Source organism: Nicotiana tabacum, chromosome 16, assembly GCF_000715075.1.
Source record: "Nicotiana tabacum cultivar K326 chromosome 16, ASM71507v2, whole genome shotgun sequence".
Classification (NCBI taxonomy): Eukaryota; Viridiplantae; Streptophyta; class Magnoliopsida; order Solanales; family Solanaceae; genus Nicotiana; species Nicotiana tabacum.
Genome location: NC_134095.1, coordinates 41,018,870 through 41,046,152, shown reverse-complemented (window position 1 = coordinate 41,046,152; position 27,283 = coordinate 41,018,870).

The window sequence follows — 27,283 nt, the reverse complement described above, 5'->3', positions numbered from 1 at the left end:
ATCCTTAGCTGTTTGAATGTCTAATCCCCCGTGGTCTTTTGGAGAACAGACAGTTTTCCAATTTATAAGGTGGAGATTCTTTTTACAAGCAGTGGTACCCCATAAAAAATTCCTTTGAATCTTATCAATATGCTTGAGGATGTTAGAGGGAAACATATTATATTGCATAACATGGTTAGGCAAACTATTTAAGACTGATTTCACTAGGGTTGCTCTACTATCCATGTTTAGGAAATTTGATTTCCAAAGAGCTAACCTGTTAATTAAGTTATCCAAAATAAATTAATAGTCCGATGGTTTAGGTTTTGAATTAGTAATGGGGAAGCCCAAATACTTACCAAAAGATCTACTAGTTTTAATGCTAAATAGATTGGATAAATAATTTGTTGTAGGGATTGGACAGAATTTAGACACCACTATTTGGATTTTTGATAATTTATTTTTTATCCTGATAAGGAGCAAAAGTGAGTAAGACATGAGAGGATGGTTGTCAGAGAGCACCTATCTATATTACACATTAATTTAAGGTCATCAACGTAGAATAGGTGTGAAATAGGATATTTGTCCCTTCCTATTTTTATTGGGAACCAAAGATTGATGTCAACCATATAGGAAATTTGAGTAGAGAGCATGTTCATACAAAGTATAAAGATGTAAGGAAACAACGGATCACCTTATCTTATACCCCTACTATGGGTAAAGTATGGACTAGTGCTTCCATTTACTAGCACGAAAATTTTACTGGTCGTTACACATGTCATAATGAGCTTGAGGATCTTAGAGGGAAATTTGAAGTGCCGAAGAGTTCTGTAAATAAATGACCATTCCAAGCGATCAAATGCCTTTTCAAGGTCTATCTTTAGTAAAATATTTGATTTTGAGCTTTTGTATTTATTCATTCTTAAAATAAGCTCTTGAATAACAATTGCATTATCACTAGCTCGTCTACCCTTAAGGAAGCTCGATTGATAGGGACTAATGAGCTTGACTAGGAAAGGTTAAAGTCTATTAGCTATGATTTTTGAAATTCCCTTGTAAATGGTATTACAAAGACCTACGGAGCGAAAGTTCTTTAGATGATTAGCATTTGGGAATTTTGGAATGAGGCACAAATATGTGTCGTTTAGACCCACTGGCAGTGAACCTGCTTCAAATACATCATGGTAAAGGGTTACCACTAATTTGTTAATCACATGCCAGTATTTTTGGAAGAAGAATGGATGTAATACATTTGGGCCAGGTGATTTATTAGGCTTGAAGGAAAATAAGGCTGCCCTAATTTCGTTGATGTTCAAGGGACAATCTAACGAAGATAAATCTATTAGGCTGTGACTAACCGTATCATTTTTTATTTCCATCCAGTTGGAAGATGTATGATTTGTTGTGAATATATCTTGGAAGTAGGAAGTAGTATGATCCATAATTTTTAACGGGTCATCTATCCAATTCCCCTCTGAATCTTTGAAAGAAATTATTTTATTAATCCGTCTTTTGTTTGTGGCACTTATATGACGGAGAGACTCTATTTCCGGTTAAGAATTTATTATACTACCAAACGAAATAGAAGAGACAATTCTGAAATATAAGCATTACTTACAATTTATTAATTCAGTAAAGGATTATAATTTTAAAGTTTTAAATATTAGGACTTTGACATAGTAATCAATAAGAAAAGATTTAAAAAATAATATTTTATTTGATTCTAAAGTTCTAAATATCAGGAAAATAACTAAAATTACAATTTTGTCTAATATTAAATTCGTTTTAAAAGGGTAAAAAAGGCGAATGACATTCCGCTAAGAGCCTTCTTGCTTTTAATATAGTACGTGCTCGCAGGTAAAATCTTATTGTTAAAAAGAGAATGATAAAACAATTAAGCAACATAACTTGAGTCTTAATGGATAATGTGAGGATATTTGTTACGTGGATTTTAATACTTTATATATGTCCTAGCATTTTCTTACGACATGACTTAAAAAACAAATTATAAGAAAATCATCATGATATATAATTCATTCAATTTATTTTCTTAATCAGTATTTTGAAATTTCATATACTACTAATATGTTGTTTAGACTATTTATTCATTTATATTATGTAAAGAGGATGATTATTGTCACGACCCGGATTTTCCATCCTCGGGAGTCGTGGTGGCGCCTACTAGTGTGAGCTAGGCAAACCAAACCTTTAATCTAATTACTTCATTAACCAATTATTTCTTTTCAACAAATATAAAACGATAACATGAAAACAACGAAACTTTAAATATTTAAGCGGAAGATAACAATTAAATAACTGGAATCTGCATCTATTACAACTCTTAAAATCCTAAGCACCCAAAACTTGGTGTCACAGTGTCACAGACGGTCTAAGATTTACTTCATACAAAATCTGAAGAAAATGACAATTCACTGTTTCTAAATAAAAGGAAAATAAAACAGGAAATAGAAATAGAGGAGACGCCAGGGCCTGCGAACGCCTGCAGGTCTACCTTAGATATCCGCGTGGACTGAAGGTAGCCTCCACACTACTGTTCAAAAGCTGCTCCGGGATCTGCACATAGTGCAGAGTGTAGTATCAGCACAACCGACCCCATGTGCTGGTAAGTGTCCTAACCTCGGCGAAGTAGTGACGAGGCTAGGACCAGACTACCAAATAAACCTGTGCAGTTATATAATATACAACGAAAAGTAAAACAGAATAAACATTTACAGATGGGAAGGGGAAACATGCTTCGGGGGAAAACAGGTAAACTGAATATCAAGAGAACGATAAAGGAATCAAAATTCAACCACTAACAAGAATAAGAAAAATAAAGGCAGATTTCACTTTCTTTTCACATCTTGTTGCAGGCGTGCAACCCGATCATATTTCATTTATGATTTAGAAGACTCAGAAAGGATAGGGGTTTCGGCACAGTTTATATACAGTTCACGTAATATCAAAGCGGTAAAAGACAACCAATTAGCACATTAAGCACAGATCATGTAACAAAATCAGATAAAACCAAATATAACAATTTATCTAAGCTCGAATTTCTAACCCTGAACCAGAGATTCTGGGTTTGGTCCCCAGCAGAGTCGCCAGAGCTGTCACACCTCCTTTTTCCGCACCAGCGAGGGTGCAAGGGAGTTTTTCCAATTAAAGGACAATCGAAACGGGATTTGTTTATTTATTTCAGAGTCGCCACTTGGGAGATTTAGGGTGTCCCAAGTCACCAATTTTAATCCCGAATCGAGGAAATGAATGACTCCATATTACAGTCTGCGTACCAGAAATCCGGATAAGGAATTCTGTTAACCCGGGAGAAGGTGTTAGGCATTCCCGAGTTCCGTGGTTCTAGCACGGTCGCTCAACTGTTATATTTGGCTTGATTATCTGATTTTATACGAATATGAACTTATGTGCAAATTTTAACTTTTAACCGCTTTATTATTATTGTTTTTACAAGAATGTGAACATCGCTTAAAACACGTCTTTGGACTGCGTCACATGAAATGCACCCACAATCCGGAACGCATTTTATTTGATGTTTTGAGATTTGGATTTGGGTCGCATGAAATGCACACCCGAGCTTAAGAAAGTAAATTATTAAACACGCGCCTAAAGAGACTATCGCGTTATTATTTTGCGGAGGCCGTGAAATTCGCTAAACGACCCTCCTGAATTCTAAGTAATTTTAAACAAGTATTTATTGAGGGCCCCGCAATTTGTGTTTTTATTCGGCGAGGCTCATCTCATTCTTATTTTTTAAAAGGAATTTGCAACGTCATGGACATGCATCTCGAACCACGTTACAATCAATGTACCCGCGATTTAGAGACACATTTCAACTCCGCTGAGATTTGGATTTGGGTCACATAAATGTGCACCCGAGTTAGGGAGGATAAATTATTAAAGGCGCGCCTAAAGCAACTAGCGCATTATTATTTTGGGTAGGGCCGTGAAATTTGCTAAACGGCCCGTCCCGGAATCTAAGTATTTAATACATATATTTTTGTGAGGGCTCCGCAATCTGTACATTTTTATTTTTGCGAAGCTCGCCTCGTTTATTATTATTATTATTATTTTTTTTTTTTAAAAAAGGATGTCATTTTTACGCCTTTAAACATACTAAACCTTACCGCTTCTTTACAACTAAAATCTCATGACTTGTCAAAAGTTTAATAAAAGAAGTTAAGTGAATGGGTGTTTCGGAAGTGGTAACAACAAGTACTAATGCTAATTTTTGTCTGAACGAACTAAGCAAAAGACCACGAACAAATTAACGTCAAACTTGTGTCATAGAACAACTAGACGAACTTAATTGAATGACATCAAATAAACAAGAATAACACAACGCAAAATGAACAAAATGCATACGATGAAAACATAAGCAGAAAATTATCATACCAATTTCTATATTGCATCTTCGAACATTTAACGTAAAGTTTATTTATCTAATACATCGAGGTTTACTGACCTTTGCACCTCGACAACCTCAGAACGACAAACACGACTCCGACGAAACTCAAGTCGGACCTCACTGAATGAAGAACAACGACGGAACCTCGGACAAACACCTCGACGTACCAGACCTTGATGGACCAAAGACGACCTCGATGGAAATAGAAAGCTCGGACCCACAACTGTCAACAACCAAGGATTGTTTGGTTGCTGCGGAGGGAACTGGGCTATCGACGGGGAACTGGGCTATCGACGGGGAACAACCAAGGTGACGAGATGGAGGGAACTGGGCTAGGATGGTCGATGGGGCTGAACGGAAAGCAGCGATGGTCGTTCCGACGTGAGGGAGTGTCGCGACTGGTTTTAGTTACGACGGGGGGGAGGGCTACTGACGTTTTGACGATGCTGCTGCCGGACTGGTTTGGGTGGAGCTGGAGCTCGTGGCGGATGGCAATGGTGGTTGACGGAGGTGCGATTGGTTCGTGATGGAGGTGGTTTTTGTTGATGGTTATGGCGTTTGGACAGTGGGTCGGGGACAGCGACGACGACGGTGGAGTATGGTCGTTTGGGCAATGGTCGACGGACTGGTTGCGAGACGACGAGGAAGATGGTGTCGTCGGAGCCGGTGATCGTTTGGACGTGGAGGAGTGGCGTCGCGACTGGTTTTGGGTTGCGACGGGTGTGATGGAGTTGGGAGGAGACGGGGTTTTGGGTGAGTTTGACGAGGGTTTAGGGTGAGAGTCCTTCAGTAGGGTTTTGCTCCTTCTTCTTATTGAAGAAGATGAACTACAGTTCCCTCTTCAAAATTTTCGAAAGTCCTCCCTCTTCAAAATGTTTTGTCCGTGTTTTGTAATGGGTTTGCCCAGAAAAATGAGCCCCACGCGTGGTGGGGTTCGAGACTTGTGTCCCCCACGCGTGGTGGGGTTCCCCATGTGTCATGGACTCGGTTTATTATGGGCTAGGTCCGAAATTAGGCCTAAAACCGGGTAGTTTGAACCCGAATATTATTCTTTTGCCCGGACCCGAGAAATAGGAACACGTTGCTTAACTAGTCCTATGTAAGCAAAATAACTACCAAAAATAAGACTAGTATTTAAACAAAACTATATCTTTTTCAAATATTTTTCAAGATTTAAAATAGCTACAAAATATTAATAAAACTATTTTTTGTAATTTTCGTTTTTTAAATATTAAGATAAAATATGAAGTAATATTTTTTTGTATTTTTCAAAGTTAAAATGACTATAAAATATTAATAAAACTATTTTTTTTTTGTAATTTTCGTTTTTTAATAAAGATAAAATATAAAGTAATATTTTTTTGTATTTTTCCAAAATTAAAACGACTACAAAACATTAATAGAATTATTTTTTTTGTAATTTTCGAATTTATATAAAGTACCAAAATAAAGTACAATTTTTGTATTTTTCAAGTTTATGAGAAATACATAAACTAAAATTTATATATATATTTTTGTGATTTTTTCTTTTTGCAACGAAATAAAGTAAATCATTCATTTTTCTCTTTTTTTCTTGTTGTTTTTTTTTTGACCAGCCTTTTGTGAATGCTGGGGATTTTTATTGCTTCCTGCTGGGGATTCCTGCTGTATTCCTCTGCTTTATTGATTCTAAGTGTGCTCCTTTCTCATATGAGCGGGCTTTTGACTTCAATACTTCAATTGTATTCCCTTATTCTCCAGGTGGGTGCCTGATTTCTATTTCTTTTATCCTTGTTCTCTAGGTGGATGCCTGATTTCTTCCTTCCTTTGTCCTTATTCCCCAGGTGGACGCCTGATTACTTCTTTTCTTTTTCCTTGTTCTCCAGGTGGACGCCTGATTTCTATTTTTCTTTGTCCTTGTTCTCCAGGTGGACGCCTGATTTCTTCTTTTCTTTGTCCTTGTTCTCCAGGTGGACGCCTGATTTCTTCTTTTCTTTGTCCTTGTTCTCCAGGTGGACGCCTGATTTCTTCTTTTCTTTGTCCTTGTTCTCCAGGTGGACGCCTGATTTCTTCTTTTCTTTGTCCTTGTTCTCCAGGTGGACGCCTGATTTCTTCTTTTCTTTGTCCTTGTTCTCCAGGTGGACGCCTGATTTCTTCTTTTCTTCGACATACAACAAACTCCGTTCTACAGGCGGGTCTCCTATTGGTAAGATTAAACTTAGGAAGTGCGTCTCCTATGGTGAAACTAAACCGAGGAAGTGCGTCTCCTATTGGTAATGACATGCCTGCATTTATACTTGTGGGCGACCTAGAACTTAAATGTATTCCCGCATTATACTGGTGGGCGACCTAGAACTTAAATGTATTCCCGCATTTTACTGGTGGGCGACCTAGAACTTAAATGTATTCCCGCATTATACTGGTGGGCGACCTAGAACTTAAATGTATTCCCGCATTTTACTGGTGGGCGACCTAGAACTTAAAAGTATTCCCGCATTATACTGGTGGGCGACCTAGAACTTAAATGTATTCCCGCATTTTACTGGTGGGCGACCTAGAACTGAAAAGTATTCCCGCATTTTACTGGTGGGCGACCTAGAACTTAAATGTATTCCCGCATTTTACTGGTGGGCGACCTAGAACTTAAATGTATTCCCGCATTTTACTGGTGGGCGACCTAGAACTTAAAAGTATTCCCGCATTATACTGGTGGGCAACCTAGAACTTAAATGTATTCCCGCATTATACTGGTGGGCGACCTAGAACTTAAAAGTATTCCCGCATTATACTGGTGGGCGACCTAGAACTTAAATGTATTCCCGCATTATACTGGTGGGCGACCTAGAACTTAAATGTATTCCCGCATTTTACTGGTGGGCGACCTAGAACTTAAAAGTATTCCCGCATTTTACTGGTGGGCGACCTAGAACTTAAATGTATTCCCGCATTTTACTGGTGGGCGACCTAGAACTTAAAAGTATTCCCGCATTTTACTGGTGGGCGACCTAGAACTTAAATGTATTCCCGCATTTTACTGGTGGGCGACCTAGAACTTAAATGTATTCCCGCATTTTACTGGTGGGCGACCTAGAACTTAAAAGTATTCCCGCATTATACTGGTGGGCGACCTAGAACTTAAATGTATTCCCGCATTTTACTGGTGGGCGACCTAGAACTTAAATGTATTCCCGCATTATACTGGTGGGCGACCTAGAACTTAAATGTATTCCCGCATTTTACTGGTGGGCGACCTAGAACTTAAATGTATTCCCGCATTTTACTGGTGGGCGACCTAGAACTTAAATGTATTCCCGCATTTTACTGGTGGGCGACCTAGAACTTAAATGTATTCCCGCATTATACTGGTGGGCGACCTAGAACTTAAATGTATTCCCGCATTATACTGGTGGGCGACCTAGAACTTAAAAGTATTCCCGCATTTTACTGGTGGGCGACCTAGAACTTAAATGTATTCCCGCATTTTACTGGTGGGCGACCTAGAACTTAAATGTATTCCCGCATTTTACTGGTGGGCGACCTAGAACTGAAAAGTATTCCCGCATTTTACTGATGGGCGACCTAGAACTTAAAAGTATTCCCGCATTATACTGGTGTGCGACCTAGAACTTAAATGTATTCCCGCATTATACTGGTGGGCGACCTAGAACTTAAAAGTATTTGAAATTGTTTCCCCGTTCTTCCGAGAAAATTTTGACAATCGGTAGAAAATTTTCTGCCCCGGTTTTTGGTGACTTCCCTGGCGTTGCCTCTCGCTGCCATCATCAATCCTTTGTTTTCCTGCAGAAGACAAAAGGATTTAATTAGTTTTAATCGTGGTGGTAGAGGGTGCCTTTCCGGCGGATGATTTTTCCTCTCTTCCCCTTTTCTTGCTCTATGTCCCCATAATTGGTTAGTGGACAAAATTGCCTGCTGGGGGTCTCTAGCCTGCTGGGGCTGGTTTTCAATTTGTTCCCTTTTCTGCTTTTCTTTAAGCACATACTGTGGGAATCTGCTTTTACTCCTGAAACCATTCCCTTTGGAGCTTACTTCCTCCAAAACTGCGAGGCACGATTATTGCATTGCCTAGGGCCGGCTTTTAAGACTGTTTGTGTTATCCTGCATTGGATGAACTCCCCTTCGGTCTCTGGTAGTAAGCTTTGAAAAATCCTTTTCAAGACAAATTTTTAGGAAGAGAAAATAAAAGATAGAAAAGGAGAAAATCTTTCTGAACCAATATTTGGTGGGAGAAGAAACTCAGAAGAACTTATCTGGAGGACATGACTGGTCCTCGTGATCATGTCGTGCACCATAGATTCCCGACCTAGTCTATTTGTATCAATCGATTTGCCTGATGGTCTGACTTGCTGGGGATGATAAATGAGTGTCCATTTCGTTGCGAATGTGGTAGCTTTTGTTGATTTGTCTTGTCGCCTCATAGTGCCCTTCGAGGGGTTTTCACTAATGAGACTCTCTCTTTTCTCTCATCTCCCGGCGCCTTATGGTGCCTGTGAAGGTTTTCACCAATAAGACTCTCTCATTTCATATTCCTCATCTTACATCGCCTCTCGGTGCCTGTGAAGGTTTTCACCGATAAGACTCTCTCCTTTTATTTCTTTCGAGGAATCGGGGTGTTGTAGATACGACCCTCTCTTCTGGAGATTCCTTTGATCATCGATTCATTCCCAATCTTACGATCCTCTTCTTTGCTGGGGATCGGTGTATTATTCTCGGTCTTATTTGCCTGACTTGGCATCTCTTGGACATTGATCGGGAGGTCTTTTGGACGTTGATGTTGGTTTTGGTGTGGGGGTTAAAGAAAGGCTATAAAAATGAAAATAATTTGATGGGTGATGTGCTACAACCTTTGGAATCAAACCTTTGTTGGAACTTAAAACATAACCTCTGCCCCAGTTTTCTTGCTTGGGGAATTTATTTTTTACACTTATGTTGCGCTATGTGCGTTACGCACACTGTGCCTATTATGCACACTATGTACATTATGCATCCTATATTCACTATGATGCATACTATGACCGAGCCGTGAGGCGCCTACGTATCCTCTTTGAGGAATCAGGTCAAACGTAGTTCCCAACGGTTTTGCATTTCTTATGATTTTATCTTCTTTTTCTTTCTCCTTCTTTTCATTTTTTTTTCATTAGTGATTCCAAAAGAGGGGTATGAAAGAATAACTTAAGGCTCAAAGGGGGAAGCAAGGGTTAAAAAGTGTTTGGATAGAAGAAAGAATTGCCTCCGTCATCCCATTATCCAATAAATGCCAAATACAAACAAACGAACCAATAATTGCTATAATTAAAGAAATTACGCATAATATCTCTTGACTGCATCAGAATTGATAGCCATGTCGACACATCTCCCCTCGACATCTGTCAAACACAAAGCACCGTTGGACAATACTCTGGTCACGATATAAGGCCCTTGCCAATTTGGGGCGAATTTGCCTTTTGTCTCGACCTGATGTGGGAGGATCTTCTTCAATACCTGCTGCCCTACTTCAAACTTCCTGGGGCGCACCTTCTTATTATATGTTCTTGCCATTCTCTTCTGGTACAGCTGACCATGGCACACTGCTGCCAATCTTTTCTCATCTATCAGGCTCAACTGTTCCAATCGAGCTTTGACCCATTCATCATCATCAATCTCGGCTTCAGCGACAATTCGGAGGGACGAAATTTCGACTTCCGCTGGTATTACGGCCTCAGTTCCGTACACCAACAAATAAGGAGTTGTGCCTATGGAAGTTCGGATGGTAGTGCGGTAACCCAACAAAGCAAAGGGTAATCTCTCGTGCCATTGTCTGGACCCTTCCACCATTTTTCGCAGTATCTTCTTGATATTCTTATTGGCTGCTTCGACTGCTCCATTCGCCTTGGGACGATATGGGGTGGAATTGCGGTGTGTAATCTTGAATTGTTGGCATACCTCTCTCATCAAGCTGCTATTAAGATTCGCACCGTTATCCGTGATGATCACTTTTGGGATCCCAAATCTGCAGATGATATGGGAATGAACAAAGTCCACCACTGCCTTTTTGGTTACCGATTTGAAGGTTTTAGCCTCAACCCATTTGGTGAAGTAATCAATGGTCACTAGAATGAACCTATGACCGTTGGATGCTGACGGCTCGATGGGCCCAATGACATCCATACCCCATGCCACAAACGGCCAGGGTGCTGACATCGTATGTAACTCTGTTGGCGGAGAATGAATCAAATCTCCATGTATCTGGCACTGATGGCATTTCCTCACGAAAGTGATACAGTCGTGTTCCATGGTGAGCCAATAACACCCTGTTCGAAGGATCTTTCTTGCCAATACATATCCGCTCATGTGTGGCCCACAAACTCCAGCATGTACCTCTGCCATAACCGTCGTTGCTTGACTGGCATCTATGCATCTCAACAATCCCAAATCCGGGGTTCTTTTGTACAATACTCCTCCACTGAGGAAGAAACCATTCGACAAACGCCGAAGGGCTCTTTTTTGGTCTCTAGAGGCATGTTCTGGATATATCCCCATTCTGAGGTATTCCTTGATATCATGAAACCAGGGTTCGCCATCTGCTTCTTCTTCTATGGCATTGCAGTAGGCGTGCTGATCACGGACCTGGATGTGTAGAGGATCAACATACATTTTGTCAGGGTGGTGCAGCATTGATGCTAAGGTGGCCAAGGCATCCGCAACCTCATTGTGAACTCTCGGGATGTGTTTGAACTTCACCGATCGAAATTGCTTGCTCAGATCATGCAAGCATTGTCGGTATGGTATGAGCTTTAGATCTCGTGTTTCCCATTCACCCTGAATTTGATGTGCCAAGAGGTCCGAGTCTCCCAAGACCAAGACGTCTTGGACATCCATGTCAGCAGCCAAGCGCAGACCCAGAATGAAAGCCTCATACTCGGCCATATTGTTGGTGCAATAGAAGCGTAGTTGAGCCGTAACAGGATAATGCCGTCCTGTTTCAGAAATAAGTACTGCTCCTATTCCAACCCCTTTCGCGTTTGCAGCTCCATCGAAGAAAAGCTTCCAACCCGGTTCCTCAGGCAATTCCAACTCATTTGTATGCATTACCTCTTCGTCAGGAAAATACGTTCTTAAGGGCTCGTATTTTTCATCAACGGGATTCTCTGCCAAATGGTCTGCCAGCGCCTGGGCTTTCATGGCCGTCCTCGTTACATAGACGATATCAAACTCTGTGAGCAGAATTTGCCATTTTGCCAACCTTCCCGTGGGCATAGGTTTCTGAAAGATATACTTCAATGGGTCCAAGCGGGATATGAGATAAGTAGTATATGAAGACAGGTAGTGTTTCAACTTCTGAGCTACCCAAGTTAGGGCGCAACATGTTTTCTCGAGTTGAGTGTACTTGACCTCATGTACTGTGAATTTCTTGCTAAGATAGTAGATGGCTTGCTCCTTCCTTCCTGTGTCATCATGTTGCCCCAATACACAACCAAATGAATTTTCCAAGACCGTCAGGTAAAGAATTAGGGGCTTCCCGGGCTTAGGCGGGACCAATACGGGTGGATTAGACAGATACCCTTTGATTTGGTCGAAAGCCTCCTGACACTCTGCCGTCCAACCTACCGCAGCATCCTTTCTCAGCAGCCGAAATATGGGCTCACAAGTTGCTGTGAGTTGAGCGATGAACCTGCTGATGTAATTGAGTCTACCCAGCAAACTCATTACCTCTGTTTTGTTCCTTGGCGGTGGCAAATCTCGGATGGATTCAATTTTGGATGGGTCTAACTCAATCCCCCGTCGACTGACGATGAATCCTAGCAACTTTCCTGATGGAACCCCGAATGCGCATTTGGCCGGGTTAAGCTTGATATCATACCTTCGGAGTCTTTGGAAAAATCTCCTTAGGTCTGCCACATGGTCCTCCTGACGCCAAGATTTGATGATCACATCATCGACGTGCACCTCGATTTCTTTATGTATCATGTCATGAAACACGACAGTCATTGCTCGCATGTACGTTGCCCCGGCGTTCTTTAACCCGAACGGCATTACCCGATAGCAGTAGGTTCCCCATGGCGTAATAAACGCTGTCTTCTCAGCATCCTCCTCGTCCATTAGGATCTGATGATAACCCGCATAGCAATCCACAAAGGATCCGATCTCGCGCCCAGCGCAATTATCGATCAGGATATGAATGTTGGGTAACGGAAAATTGTCCTTGGGACTTGCTTTGTTGAGGTTGCGGTAGTCGACGCACACCCTGATTTTTCCATCCTTCTTTGGGACTGGTACTACATTGGCCAACCACTCGGGATATCGAGTGACCCGAATGACCTTCGCTTGCAACTACTTAATCACTTCTTCTTTAATCTTTACACTCATTTCTGTTTTAAATTTCCTTAGTTTTTTCTTGACCGGAGGGTATGTCGGGTCAGTGGGCAATTTGTGAACCACTAAATTGGTGCTTAATCCAGGCATATCGTCATATGACTATGCAAAAACATCTTTGAATTCCATGAGGGTTTTGATCAATTCTTCTCTGACATTCGGCTCAATGTGGATGCTAATTTTGGTCTCTTGGACGTTATCAGTGTCTCCTAGATTCACAGCCTCAATGTCATTTAGGTTAGGCTTGGGTTTCTCTTCAAATTGGCACAGTTCTCGGTTTATCTCTTCGAAGGCTCCCCCTTCGTCGCATTCAGATTCATCATCACAAACGACCTCTTGCATCATTGAGTCGGATTCAGATTGATTTATTAGACTAGGTCGAAGATCCGTTGTGCATGCCATGTCATTAGAACCAGTAAAAAGAGAACTGTTCAGAAAGAAAAAGAACAAAACAAAATTAAAATGGGACAAAAGAAAAGAACTTTATTAAACTTGCGGGATAAAAGGATTCACACTTTTACAAAAACGAAAGTAAAATTTGGATTACACCCTTGAATAATCCGGACAAAACAAAACACACAAAACATAAATCAAAGCCTACTACCAAGACTCCCCTCGGACAGGAAGAGGAGTAACTGTCCAATTGTTGGTCTTGGCCTCAGGCCCCACAAACTGTATCTCTGCTCTGCTGGAACCTTCTCCAGCTTCCACCATACTGACATCCGCGAATAGCTTCTCAAAACTCTGATTCAGGTCTTCATTTATACCGATCAAAGGTCCTAGAATCTTTGGGACCGGTGACCCCTTGGCACTTGCTTTGACAAAAGACCTTGAGAGGCGTGGCACTGGTTTAGGCAGAAACCAGACCCTCTTCTTCATTTTTCGCGCTTGCTTCCTATCTGCTACGGTTGGTTTGAACCCCAATCCGAAAGTTTCCAGATTTTTAGGAAGGGAGACAGGTTGGACAATCCCTTGAAGCTCGACTCCCAGGCCTTTTCCCGGCACAAATCCATTACCCAGCATTTCTGAGACCATCATGACTGTTGCGGCAGCTACCCTAGGGTGCGGGATGATTTCTCCTTCAGAAATTTTGTTGGCCGACCCTGTATCGAAAATCTGGTAGACCCAAGGACCTTTGTCATCAGCGGTCTCTATGAAAGGTACAATGGTTCCGCCCATGGTGCACGTTGTATCCTCGCCGTGTAACACGACCTCTTGTCTTTCCCACTCGAACTTCACCATCTGATGTAGGGTGGAAGGCACCGCTTTGGCTGCATGAATCCAGGGTCGTCCCAACAGCAGGTTATAAGATACTGTGGCGTCCAACACCTGGAATTCCATGGTAAACAGGACCGGACCAATGGTCAGTTCAAGTACAACATCCCCTACAGTAGCTGTTCCGTTTCCGTCAAACCCTCGGACACAGATACTGTTCTTGTGGATCCTTCCGTGGTCGATCTTTAACTGGTTCAAGGTAGATAGTGGGCAAATATTGGCGCTTGAGCCGTTATCCACCAATACTCGAGTTACCACCGAGTCTTCATATTTGACAGCTAGGTATAGAGCTTTATTATGCTCCGTACCTTCCACCGGCAGGTCATCATCTGAGAATGTTACCCTGTTCACCTCGAAAATCTTGCTGGCAGCGGTTTCCAGGTGGTTTACAGAAATCTCACTGGGTACACGAGCTTCGTTCAATATCTTCAACAGGGCCCGACGATGCTCCTCAGAATGGATCAGTAATGACAACAGTGAGATCTGGGCCGGTGTTTTTCTCAGCTGTTCGACCACAGAATAGTCTTGTACTTTCATCTTCCTCAGGAACTCTTCAGCCTCTTCTTCAGACACAGGTTTCTAGGTTGCAACTGGGTTGGTTCTTCTTAGCTCCACCGGAGCAAAACATCGACCTGATCGAGTCAGCCCTTGCGCTTCACAACTGACTTCTTCCACCTGTTTTCCTTTGTACATCACCACCGCCTTTTCATATTTCCAAGGCACAGCCCTGCTGTCAATCATCGGCAGCTGGACCACAGGCTTTATGGTCACCAGTTCTCTACATACCCCTTTTAACACGACTGCCGGTGTGGGCGGGATTCCTGATATTACCAACTTGCTTGGCTCAGGTTTGCTTGTTATGGCGGACGGGCTCTTTCCCAATATCACTACCGGCTTGACGCCTTCTCCCTGCGACTGTACACTCGTCCTTCCACTGGTCGAGACTTCTTTCGGGGCGGCTTGGATCATCATCACTGTTTGTGAGGGTTTTCTCAACTCTCCTCCCTCACACACCAACTCAATCATGTAAGTTTCGTGGTGCGCTGACAGCGGGTTTTGGTTGATGTTAGGAGCTTCTGGTGTCTGGACCTCGATCTTATTGGTGTCGATAAGATCCTGTATGGCATGCCTTAACTTCCAACACTTCTCGGTGTCATGCCCGAGCATCCCTAAGCAGTATTCACAACTTATTAATCGATCCAAATTCTGAGGTGGGGGTTTGGTTCTCGAGTCTGGACAGGACTAACCAAACCCAATTGCCTCAGCTTGTGGAACAAAGCGGTGTAGGTTTCTCCCAACTCCATGAAAGTTCTCTGCTTCCGCAACCTGTCATTCCTAGTATCTGGATTTCCCCGGAAGCCTGCCCCTGAAGGGTTTCTATACGCCCTCAGTGGAGGATAGGTGTTTTGTGGTGGTGCATATATGTTCTGGGGAGCCGGCGTGCACCATTGTGGGCGAACCGGAGGCTGAGTGTATGCTTGGGCCTGGTGTACGGAACAATGTGGTTCTCGAGGTGGATAGAAATTTTGTGGTGGGTTGTTTGGGGAGTTTGACCTGTGAGGTCTGGGTTGGTTGTAGTGCGGCCTGCCATCCCTGGACCAACTGCCTGCCTCGATCGTGGCAACCTCTTCTTTCTTTCTTCTCAGCGCACCTCCCGTGCCACTTTGAATAGCCTGGGTTATGGCTTTGAGTGCCGAATAGTTCAAGATTTTGTCAGACCTCAGACCCTCTTCTATCATGACCCTATCTTGACCACCTCGTTGAAAGATTTTCTAACTGTTGTCACCAAGTGACCAAAGTAGGTTGGATCCAGTGTCTGCAAGAAATAGTCCACCATCTCTCCCTCTCTCATGGGAGGATCGACTCTAGCTGCTTGTTCTCTCCAGCGGAACCCGAACTCGCGAAAACTTTCCCCGGGTTTCTTCCCAGTTCTCAATAATGTGAGACGGTCAGGGACTATCTCGAGATTGTACTGGAAATGACCTGCAAAAGCCTGCGCCAGATCATCCCACGTGTACCACCTGCTGGAATCCTGCCTGGTATACCATTCTAGTGCAGATCCGCTCAGACTTTGGCCGAAATAAGCTATCAGCAGCTCATCCTTGCCGCCTGCCCCTCTCATTTTGCTACAGAATCCCCGCAAATGTGCCATGGGATCACCGTGCCCTTCATATAAATCAAACTTTGGCATCTTGAACCCAGCCGGGAGTTGGACGTCTGGGAAAGGGCACAGATCTTTGTATGCTACGCTGACTTGATTGCCCAGCCCGTGCAAGTTCCTGAAGGACTGCTCCAGGCTTTTGAACTTTCTCAATACTTCATCCTGTTCAGGGGCCTTAGCCGGCTTCTCAATCTCTACCGGCACTTCCAAATGTGGATTGTAAGCCTGTGGTTCGGGGGCATGAAACGTAGGCTCGGGGGGGGGGGTAGTATTGTGTATCGTGAGCCTGAAACAATGGCTCACTGGTCGTTCTTTGCAAAGGGGCTGATGTTGGTCCCACAAAAATGGGAATATTGGGTGTTGGGAGAGGTTGATGGGGTGGTGGAGCTTGGGAATCATGAGGGCTTCTTTCTTGATGATAAAGGGGATTTGGGCGGCTTGTGGAAGGGCCAGAGTGAGGGTATTCCGGCATGTGCCCCAGTGTTTCAGGGCTCTTTTGTGTTTTGGCTATGTCTAGCTGCATTGCATTCATCTCTAGTCCCATCCTTTCAATCTTTTCCATCGCTTCTTTTAGCAACTGGCTCATCGGCCTCTCTTCATCATTACTATTCTCTGAAGTAGTCATGCTGGTTGCTATCGGTCCTTTGGATCTGGTTTGATAAGAGTGTGTTGCCAGAGTTCTTTAACAACTAATTTGTTTGATTCAGACAACAACAAACTTTGTTAGCGTTAGAGTTTAACAGATTTGATCATAACACATAGAGGATGCAATGCACCTAGGCAGTTAATCGTTTCTACATGCTTTGCTTCAAACAACATGCGTCATCCCGGTTTGCTCATTCGTCCCCTTTTAAAGTACTTTGGGAAACCCTGTGTTTTATTTTATTTTGTATTTTCTTTTCTTTCTTTATTAAAAGCGGTCAAATCTTATGGGGATTGCCTACGTATCACGTCCCCGCGTGAATCAGACCAGGCATAGTTCTGCCTCAAAGTAAAGACACATAGAAATTCTACTGGAGTCACTTAATTTCATTATCAAAATTTGCTATTACACATTGTTTCAAACAAAAATAGCAACAGCACAGACTCCACGGTTTTAAACTTGGTTTGAAGAAAAGAAAACAACATATGGGAAAACAACAAAAGCCAAATAAACAGGACTTGACCAAAAACTAATTTTCCAACTTAAGGGCCCGCGAGGAATCATTCGGCCTCTCCGCGGCTCTAGGTGTGAGGTCTCTTTGCAGGCTCTTCAACTTGTTCATAATCCGGTGGACGCAGCCCATGATGGAAACAAGGAGGGTCTTCCGAGGTGTTCGCTCACATGCCAGGCATTTCATGTAGATGTAATGCCCGATTTCGTCAATCCTTGCTCGAATGTTATCCCTTTCGCTGAACAGCTGCCTGATTTGTCGGTTCTTTAACCCCAGTGCCTGAGCATTGTCGGCAAGTCGATCCTGGAACAACTCCATTTGTCTTTCCATGCAGGCCATTGCATCGCAGCACTGTCTTCTGTCGGCCTGGGCGTCTCGTGCTTGTTTGACGATCCGATCATGTAGAGTGGAGTTCGTCTCCCTTAATATTCCGACGCTCATTTCATAATCCCTTATGACCTGTTGCAAACGCTGCTTCCGGGCCATTGTGTACTTTGCCCATCTGACCTTCATCCCTGCTATGCAAGCTTCTGATTGTTCTAATTCTTCTTGGCTTTGGATGACCTGATTTCTCAAACTCGCTATCAATCTTTCGTCGGAGCGACGCTTCTGTCGGTCAACGTTACTCTTACTGGCTTGGCGAAGGCGGGCCTTCAAGGTTTGGTTTTCTTGGGCTAGCTTGTTTCTTTCAGCCTGCTCCGAAGCGACTTGCACATTGTTCTCAAATACAAGCCTTTCGACTTGTTGCTTTAGCTTCCCGATTTCAACCCGGTAACCTTCCTCCCTTTTTAACCATCTCCATTGATCTTGTGAATCATCTGTGAAGTGTTGGACGTGGGCCCTTTTAGCAGGTCTTTGCCGAATCTGAAACCTTCTTTCAAACCAAGCATCGTACTTTTGGTCTACCTCACCTTTAGCTAGTTCTCGCACCATGGTCTTGGGCTCCAAGAATCTACATTCATGCCACAGTTTTCTAATCTTCCCCTCGGGGAATATGACTCCCGGGCTTAATTCCAAGGCATGCTTGCTCAGATCTTCATCAGTAGGGACTACTTGAAACCTGCCCAGTTGTCGTAATACCCGATGAGGGGCATATGGCTGGATGCTGCGAAGCCCCATTAAGAGAACATGACATTCTTCAGCCGACATGTAGATCACCTCAGTATCAGTCAACCAACCGAATGCCCATTCAATTTGGTCAGTTGTTGTTGACCTTAACCGTGTAAACCATGCTTCGACACCTTCAGGAAATCTGGCGCCTGTCATGCGCTTCTTGAATCCGCTGATACAATTCCTCTCGGTCAACCCGTGGTTCATGTATCCTACTCGGTGATGGAGATGTTCCTGCATCCATAGCTGAAGTAACAGGTTGCAACCTTGGAAGAACTTGCCTCCTTCTCGGCATATAGTCAGAGCCCAGTAGATTTCGGACAAAATCAAAGGAACCACAGTACTATTGGTTCTTTTGATTGCCACGTCGGCCATCCCTACCAGACCTATCTCTATCTTTTTATCCTTCCTTGGACAGACCATGACTCCCAAGAATGCTGTGATAAAAGCCAAAGTACGTCTTGCTTCCCATTTGTTTCTGTTCCCGCCGTGAGTTAGCCCAAGGTTCGGTTCCTCGAAACCCTGCGGGGTTCCGTACCGCTGATACAAGAAATGGAGATCACAACATCCTCTCGATAAATCGTCTTGTTGTACCTTCCGACTAATGCTTAGTAGATCCAGAAACGCATGCGGAGACACTGGCCTTGGCGAAAGCAAATATTGCCCTCTTAACCTCTCATTCAATCCCGCATATCCGGCAACTTCCTCAAGGGTCGGTGAAAGTTCAAAGTCAACAAAACGGAATACATTGCGGGTTGGGTCCCAAAATGGTATTAGAGCTTCAAGAATATCTGTCCTCGGCCTAACACCCAACAAATTTACAAAACCTCCCAATATTCTTCCTACTACCCCTTTGCTATCGGCTTCCAAGTCATTCCACCACATGTGGAGTTGTAGAGGGACCTCGCTGAGGGCCGAGAATGGTTCATTTTGCTCTGTGCTCATCCTGCACATTTATTAAGGTGACCTTTTAGGCGAAAACAAAAACCTTTATTTTGACTCTAAACAAAAATCTTTGAACACAAAAACAAACAATATATGTATTTATATACATGTGTATATATATATACATATATGCTTTATGGTATATCATTTTTGGTAAAATGAAAAAGAGAGTTGGACCCGATGAGGGTTGCCTACGTATCTCACGTCCGGTGAGAATCAAACCGACGTAGTTCGGGTTATAAACTAACTAGTTTATTATTTTATTTTATTTATTTATTTTTTTTTTTTTTTGAAAATAGAGTAAAATAAAATAAAAACTCATTCCTCATTCCCAGCTTGCCATTTTTCTCTTTTCTCTTTTCCTTTTTTTTCCTTTCTTTTTTTCATTCTTTTTCCATTCTCTTTTTCGTTTCTTTTTTTTTTTGCTTTTCTTTTTGTTGTGGTCGAATCTTATGGAGATTGCCGACGTATCATGACCCCGCATGAATCAGACCTTGCGTAGTTCGGACCAATAAGAGATAAAGAATAATAAACATTTTTTTTCAATTTTCATATTAAAACAGACCGGGTTTCAAAGGTTTGAAGATGACCTACAAACTCGAAAATCAAACACCCGCATATTCTAATCAAAAGATTTACAAACGGCCAGTTTCTTTCCCCGTTTGACAAATGCAACCAAACGGCTATTTTTGCAAATGTGGCCCCTTCCAAATTTCACAAGAATTTTGAGGCCGGAGAGGATTATTTTATGACACCTTACAAACTTGTCCGTTCTTTTACGAAAATAACCTTTCGACAACTGAAAGATACTCTAAGGCTATTTCGGCAAGAACGGTTTAAGACGCGGCCGAGGCTGGCTCGGCTTATTATGACAAAATTCAAATGGTTTTTTTTTCTTTTCAAATTATAATAAAACCTGGTGTTGCAAACACGGCCCTTCAGCGCCTCGGGGACGAAGATTTTTAAGGCTGTGTGGGTCCATATCTCAAAATGACCCAAAGGCGGCTGTTTATGCCAAATCAGCCTTCCGGCGTCCCTTTCGGGAACATTTGGCTATTTATGACAAAACAGCATCACCTGACTTATTTATAACTCTTTTTTATCGTTTTTCAAATTAGAAAAGTCAATATTGCAAACACGGCCTCTCAACGTCTCGGGGACGAAGATTTTTAGGCTGTGGGGGTCAACTGAACCAAGTCTTAAAAAAATGACCCAAAGGTGGCTGTTTATGCAAAGTCAGCCTTCCGACGTCCCTTTCGGGAACATTCGTGATGAAGCAGCGTCACCCAACTTCTTTATGACAAAATTAAAGTTTGACATATATTTTTTGTTTATTAGTATTAATTTGTTTTTGGCTTTTTAGCAAAAGGTGGGGTTGGACCCGATGAGGGTTGCCTACGTATCTCACATCCGGTGAGAATCAAACCCGCGTAGTTCGGGTAAATAAACTATTTTGGAGAAGACCCTTTTCCATTTTCTATTTTTTATTATATTTTTTCCACAACAATCAAATAGACTATTATTTTTCATTCATAACAAACAAACAAATTAACAAAAAAACATACAAAAAACATAAAACATTCCTTCTTTTTCCTTTGTTTTTCTTATTCTAAAGAAAAAGAATTTTTTTTTTTTTTGGAATTTTTACCTTGCTTAAAAAATATTTTTTTTGAATTTTGGATTTTAAAGAAGAATCAAAATGTTTTCGGATTTTTTTTTTAATTTTGAATTTTCTTTTGAAATTTTTTTTTGAATATATATATATTTATTTTGGAACAGATAATAAAATCACGTTAACGCCCGACTCTTTTTATTTTTATTTGGCATTTTCATAGACAACCAAAATAAGATTAAAAAAAACATTTTTTTTTTAAAAAAAAAACCAGACTTTTTTTTTGATTTTTATTTAATGGCACAACAAACTATTTTCTTTTTGAAAAAAAAAACAAGACAGAACAATGATGATTTTTTCTTCTATTTTTCCTTTGCTTTTAATATAACAAACTAATAAGACATTTTTTTTTATTTTCTCAAAATTTCGGCAGAGTTTCGATACTACTTGGACATTGCTTTTTTCTAAAAATAAGTAGTTATATCTCTACACTGTTATTTTCTCCTCTTTTTTCACGATTTTCTAATTTATGGAAAATGATGACAACATACAAAATCTTTTGAATTTTCATGCTCTTTTATATATATATATATTATATTTATTGTATTTTTTTCAAAAATGTGTATATATATATTTTATATTTATTGTATTTTTTTTCAAAAATGTGGCATGGGGGACATAGGGAATTCCAAGACTTATTGGATTCCGCAAATGTTCCCCATGTGCTTTTCCCAAAAATGAAGCATGGGGGACATAGGGAATTCCAAGACTTCTTGGATTCCACAAAGGTTCCCCATGTGCTTTTTCCCAAAATGTAAAGCGTGGGGGACATATGGAAAACCAAGGCCTCTTGAATTCCACAAATGTTCCCATGCTTTTGATTAAAATAAGATCATGCTGGAAAAACGTGCGGCCTTCTTATTAAACGTGATCAACATAACAATTCACCCTTGAATAAGTACAACATGTAGCACATAGGATGCCAAAAGATGGTCTATTATTTTCAGGTTGCTTGTCCTAGACGGACCCAACCCCTGTGTTGAGTCCCCTAAGTCAAATGCACATGATGCAAATAAACGTTCCTACTAGGGATCCGGCATGTGGCTTTGTTATACTAAGTTCAGAACCTGGGTGTTTGTTCTAGACCTGGCTTACCCGAGCGGACAGCTCGAGCCGAGGGGGGGCAGCGTACCGGGAATACAGAAGCTTCACCGGCTTAGCAACTTGTCCGAACCTCGTTCTAAATTGGGATTTGACACTATACAGAAAAGAAGTCGTACGAAGTACACCCTTCTTCATGATTTAGAAGACTCAGAAAGGATAGGGGTTTCGGCACAGTTTATATACAGTTCACGTAATATCAAAGCGGTAAAAGACAACCAATTAGCACATTAAGCACAGATCATGTAACAAAATCAGATAAAACCAAATATAACAATTTATCTAAGCTCGAATTTCTAACCCTGAACCAGAGATTCTAGGTTTGGTACCCAACAGAGTCGCCAGAGCTGTCACACCTCCTTTTTCCGCACCAGCGAGGGTGCAAGGGAGTTTTTCCAATTAAAGGACAATCGAAACGGAATTTGTTTATTTATTTCAGAGTCGCCACTTGGGAGATTTAGGGTGTCCCAAGTCACCAATTTTAATCCCGAATCGAGGAAATGAATGACTCCATATTACAGTCTGCGTACCAGAAATCCGGATAAGGAATTCTGTTAACCCGGGAGAAGGTGTTAGGCATTCCCGAGTTCCGTGGTTCTAGCACGGTCGCTCAACTGTTATATTTGGCTTGATTATCTGATTTTATACGAATATGAACTTATGTGCAAATTTTAACTTTTAACCGCTTTATTATTATTGTTTTTACAAGAATGTGAACATCGCTTAAAACACGTCTTTGGACTGCGTCACATGAAATGCACCCACAATCCGGAACGCATTTTATTTGATGTTTTGAGATTTGGATTTGGGTCGCATGAAATGCACACCCGAGCTTAAGAAAGTAAATTATTAAACACGCGCCTAAAGAGACTATCGCGTTATTATTTTGCGGAGGCCGTGAAATTCGCTAAACGACCCTCCTGAATTCTAAGTAATTTTAAACAAGTATTTATTGAGGGCCCCGCAATTTGTGTTTTTATTCGGCGAGGCTCATCTCATTCTTATTTTTTAAAAGGAATTTGCAACGTCATGGACATGCATCTCGAACCACGTTACAATCAATGTACCCGCGATTTAGAGACACATTTCAACTCCGCTGAGATTTGGATTTGGGTCACATAAATGTGCACCCGAGTTAGGGAGGATAAATTATTAAAGGCGCGCCTAAAGTAACTAGCGCATTATTATTTTGGGTAGGGCCGTGAAATTTGCTAAACGGCCCGTCCCGGAATCTAAGTATTTAATACATATATTTTTGTGAGGGCTCCGCAATCTGTACATTTTTATTTTTGCGAAGCTCGCCTCGTTTTTTATTATTATTATTATTATTTTTTTTTTTTTAAAAAAGGATGTCATTTTTACGCCTTTAAACATACTAAACCTTACCGCTTCTTTACAACTAAAATCTCATGACTTGTCAAAAGTTTAATAAAAGAAGTTAAGTGAATAGGTGTTTCGGAAGTGGTAACAACAAGTACTAATGCTAATTTTTGTCTGAACGAACTAAGAAAAAGACCACGAACAAATTAACGTCAAACTTGTGTCATAGAACAACTAGACGAACTTAATTGAATGACATCAAATAAACAAGAATAACACAACGCAAAATGAACAAAATGCATACGATGAAAACATAAGCCGAAAATTATCATACCAATTTCTATATTGCATCTTCGAACATTTAACGTAAAGTTTATTTATCTAATACATCGAGGTTTACTGACCTTTGCACCTCGACAACCTCAGAACGACAAACACGACTCCGACGGAACTCAAGTCGGACCTCACTGAATGAAGAACAACGACGGAACCTCGGACAAACACCTCGACGTACCAGACCTTGATGGACCAAAGACGACCTCGATGGAAATAGAAAGCTCGGACCCACAACTGTCAACAACCAAGGATTGTTTGGTTGCTGCGGAGGGAACTGGGCTATCGACGGGGAACTGGGCTATCGACGGGGAACAACCAAGGTGATGAGATGGAGGGAACTGGGCTAGGATGGTCGATGGGGCTGAACGGAAAGCAGCGATGGTCGTTCCGACGTGAGGGAGTGTCGCGACTGGTTTTAGTTACGACGGGGGGGAGGGCTACTGACGTTTTGACGATGCTGCTGCCGGACTGGTTTGGGTGGAGTTGGAGCTCGTGGCGGATGGCAATGGTGGTTGACGGAGGTGCGACTAGTTCGTGATGGAGGTGGTTTTTGTTGATGGTTATGGCGTTTGGACAGTGGGTCGGGGACAGCGACGACGACGGTGGAGTATGGTCGTTTGGGCAATGGTCGACGGACTGGTTGCGAGACGACGAGGAAGATGGTGTCGCCGGAGCCGGTGATCGTTTGGACGTGGAGGAGTGGCGTCGCGACTGGTTTTGGGTTGCGACGGGTGTGATGGAGTTGGGAGGAGACGGGGTTTTGGGTGAGTTTGACGAGGGTTTAGGGTGAGAGTCCTTCAGTAGGGATTTGCTCCTTCTTCTTATTGAAGAAGATGAACTACAGTTCCCTCTTCAAAATTTTCGAAAGTCCCCCTTCTTCAAAATGTTTTGTCCGTGTTTTGTAATGGGTTTGCCCAGAAAAAATGAGCCCCACGCGTGGTGGGGTTCGAGACTTGTGTCCCCCACGCGTGGTGGGGTTCCCCATGTGTCATGGACTCGGTTTATTATGGGCTAGGTCCGAAATTAGGCCTAAAACCGGGTAGTTTGAACCCGAATATTATTCTTTTGCCCGGACCCGAGAAATAGGAACACGTTGCTTAACTAGTCCTATGTAAGCAAAATAACTACCAAAAATAAGACTAGTATTTAAACAAAACTATATCTTTTTTAAATATTTTTCAAGATTTAAAATAGCTACAAAATATTAATAAAACTATTTTTTTGTAATTTTCGTTTTTTAAATATTAAGATAAAATATGAAGTAATATTTTTTTTGTATTTTTCAAAGTTAAAATGACTATAAAATATTAATAAAACTATTTTTTTGTAATTTTCGTTTTTTAATAAAGACAAAATATAAAGTAATATTTTTTGTATTTTTCCAAAATTAAAACGACTACAAAACATTAATAGAATTATTTTTTTTGTAATTTTCGAATTTATATAAAGTACCAAAATAAAGTACAAATTTTGTATTTTTCAAGTTTATGAGAAATACATAAACTAAAATTTATATATATATTTTTGTGATTTTTTCTTTTTGCAACGAAATAAAGTAAAATAGTTAAAATGGCTATATTAGACCCAATTTCACATATTCACGCTAAAAATGTGAAAATTCTCGGGGAGGGTCAAAAATCACGTGCTTACAACAACTTCCCAGCAAGGGAACAATACTATCAAAACAAACATCCCGGCAAGGGAACAATGGTGATAATAACATATGAAGCGCAATAAACCACAACGGAGTCATAACAATTATAATACAAGACTCACGGGCATGCTTGATACCAACGTATAGATACTCGTCACCATGCCTATGCATCGTACTCTGCAATTAACATGTAGCAAATAAGACACAACTCCTAATCCCTCAAGCTAAGGTTAGACCAAACACTTACCTCGATGCCACGAACACAATTCACGATTCAACTATAGCTTTACCCATTGATTCCACCACCAATTCGCTCGTATCTAGTCACAAGTTACTTAATTACGTCAATAAACACTAAATAAATCAACCCAAATACATGAAAATGAATTTTCTAAAGATTTACCCAAAAAGTTTACCCAAAAAGTCAAAAATCGCCCCCGGGCCCACATGGTCAAAACCCGAGGTTCGAACCAAAACCCGATTACCCATTCCCCCACGAACCCAAATATATAATTTGTTTTGAAATCGGACCTCAAATTGAGGTCCAAATCCTCAATTTTTGAAAACCTAGGTTCTACCCAAAACACCCAATTTCCCCCATGAAAAACATTAATTTGAAGTTGAAATCATGGTAAAAGATGTTAAGGAGTGAAGAAAATGAGTTAGAAATCACCTACCAACGTTTTGGAGAAGAAAGGTTGTTTGAAAAATCGCCTCTTTATGTTTTTTTTTTTTTTTGGGTTTTGAAAAATGAAAATAACTGAAAATCCCTTCTATTTATACCCCTCTTAGACCCCCTGTGCGGACCGCACAAAATGGACTGCAGCCGCACAGTCCTTCCTGAGGATACTACAGTCCAGTGCCCCTGTGCGGACTGCACAAAGTCGACTGCGGCCGCACAGCCCTCCACCGTGCACTGCACAAGGCCGACCGTGGACCGCACTGGCCCCTTCCGTGGTCGCACACGTTTTCTTGCGGTCCGCACTGGCAGGTTCAGAGACCTGCAACTTCTTTGAACCTGCAACATCTGGTTTTAAGCCTAAGACATCCCAAAACTTACCTGAAACTCACCCGAGCCCTCAGAACTCCAAACCAAGTGCACACAACCTCAAAAACATCTCAAGGACTTATTCGTATGATCACATCATGAATTAAACTTCAAAACTCAATATTTTCATCAAGAACTCTCAAAGTTCATAACTCTCCAACCGGAAGTCCAACTCACGTCAAATATACTCCGTTTTTTCACCAAACTTTACAGTTATCTTTCAAATATTATAACAAGTTTGTACCGGACTCCGGAACCAAATTACAGGCCCGATAACAATGGTTTCAAACATTAATTCTTTTCTTTATTTCTTAGATAATTCAGTAAAATAATTTCTTTCAAAATTTGATTTCTAAGGCTTGGGACTTCGGAATTCATTTCCGGGCATACGCCCAAGTCCCATATTTTACTACGGACCTCCCGGGATCATCGGAACACGGATCCGGGTCCGTTTGCTAAAAATATTGACCAAAGTCAACCATAATAAAAAAAAATTAACTCTGAAATTTGTATTTCTCATATTTTCACATAGACGGCTTTCCGGATATAGGTCCGGACCACGCACACAAATCAAGGTGGGGTAAAAGGGAGGTTTTTAGGCCTCGGAACACTGAATGCACTTGCAACACAAAAGCTCATCACAATTATACATTAAGATTAGAGATATTAGGTTGAACGTTCTACCTCATCATATATTTCTTATAGAATTAGAGCGATTAGGTTGAAAAGAAATATAATTTATGTCCCTTGATG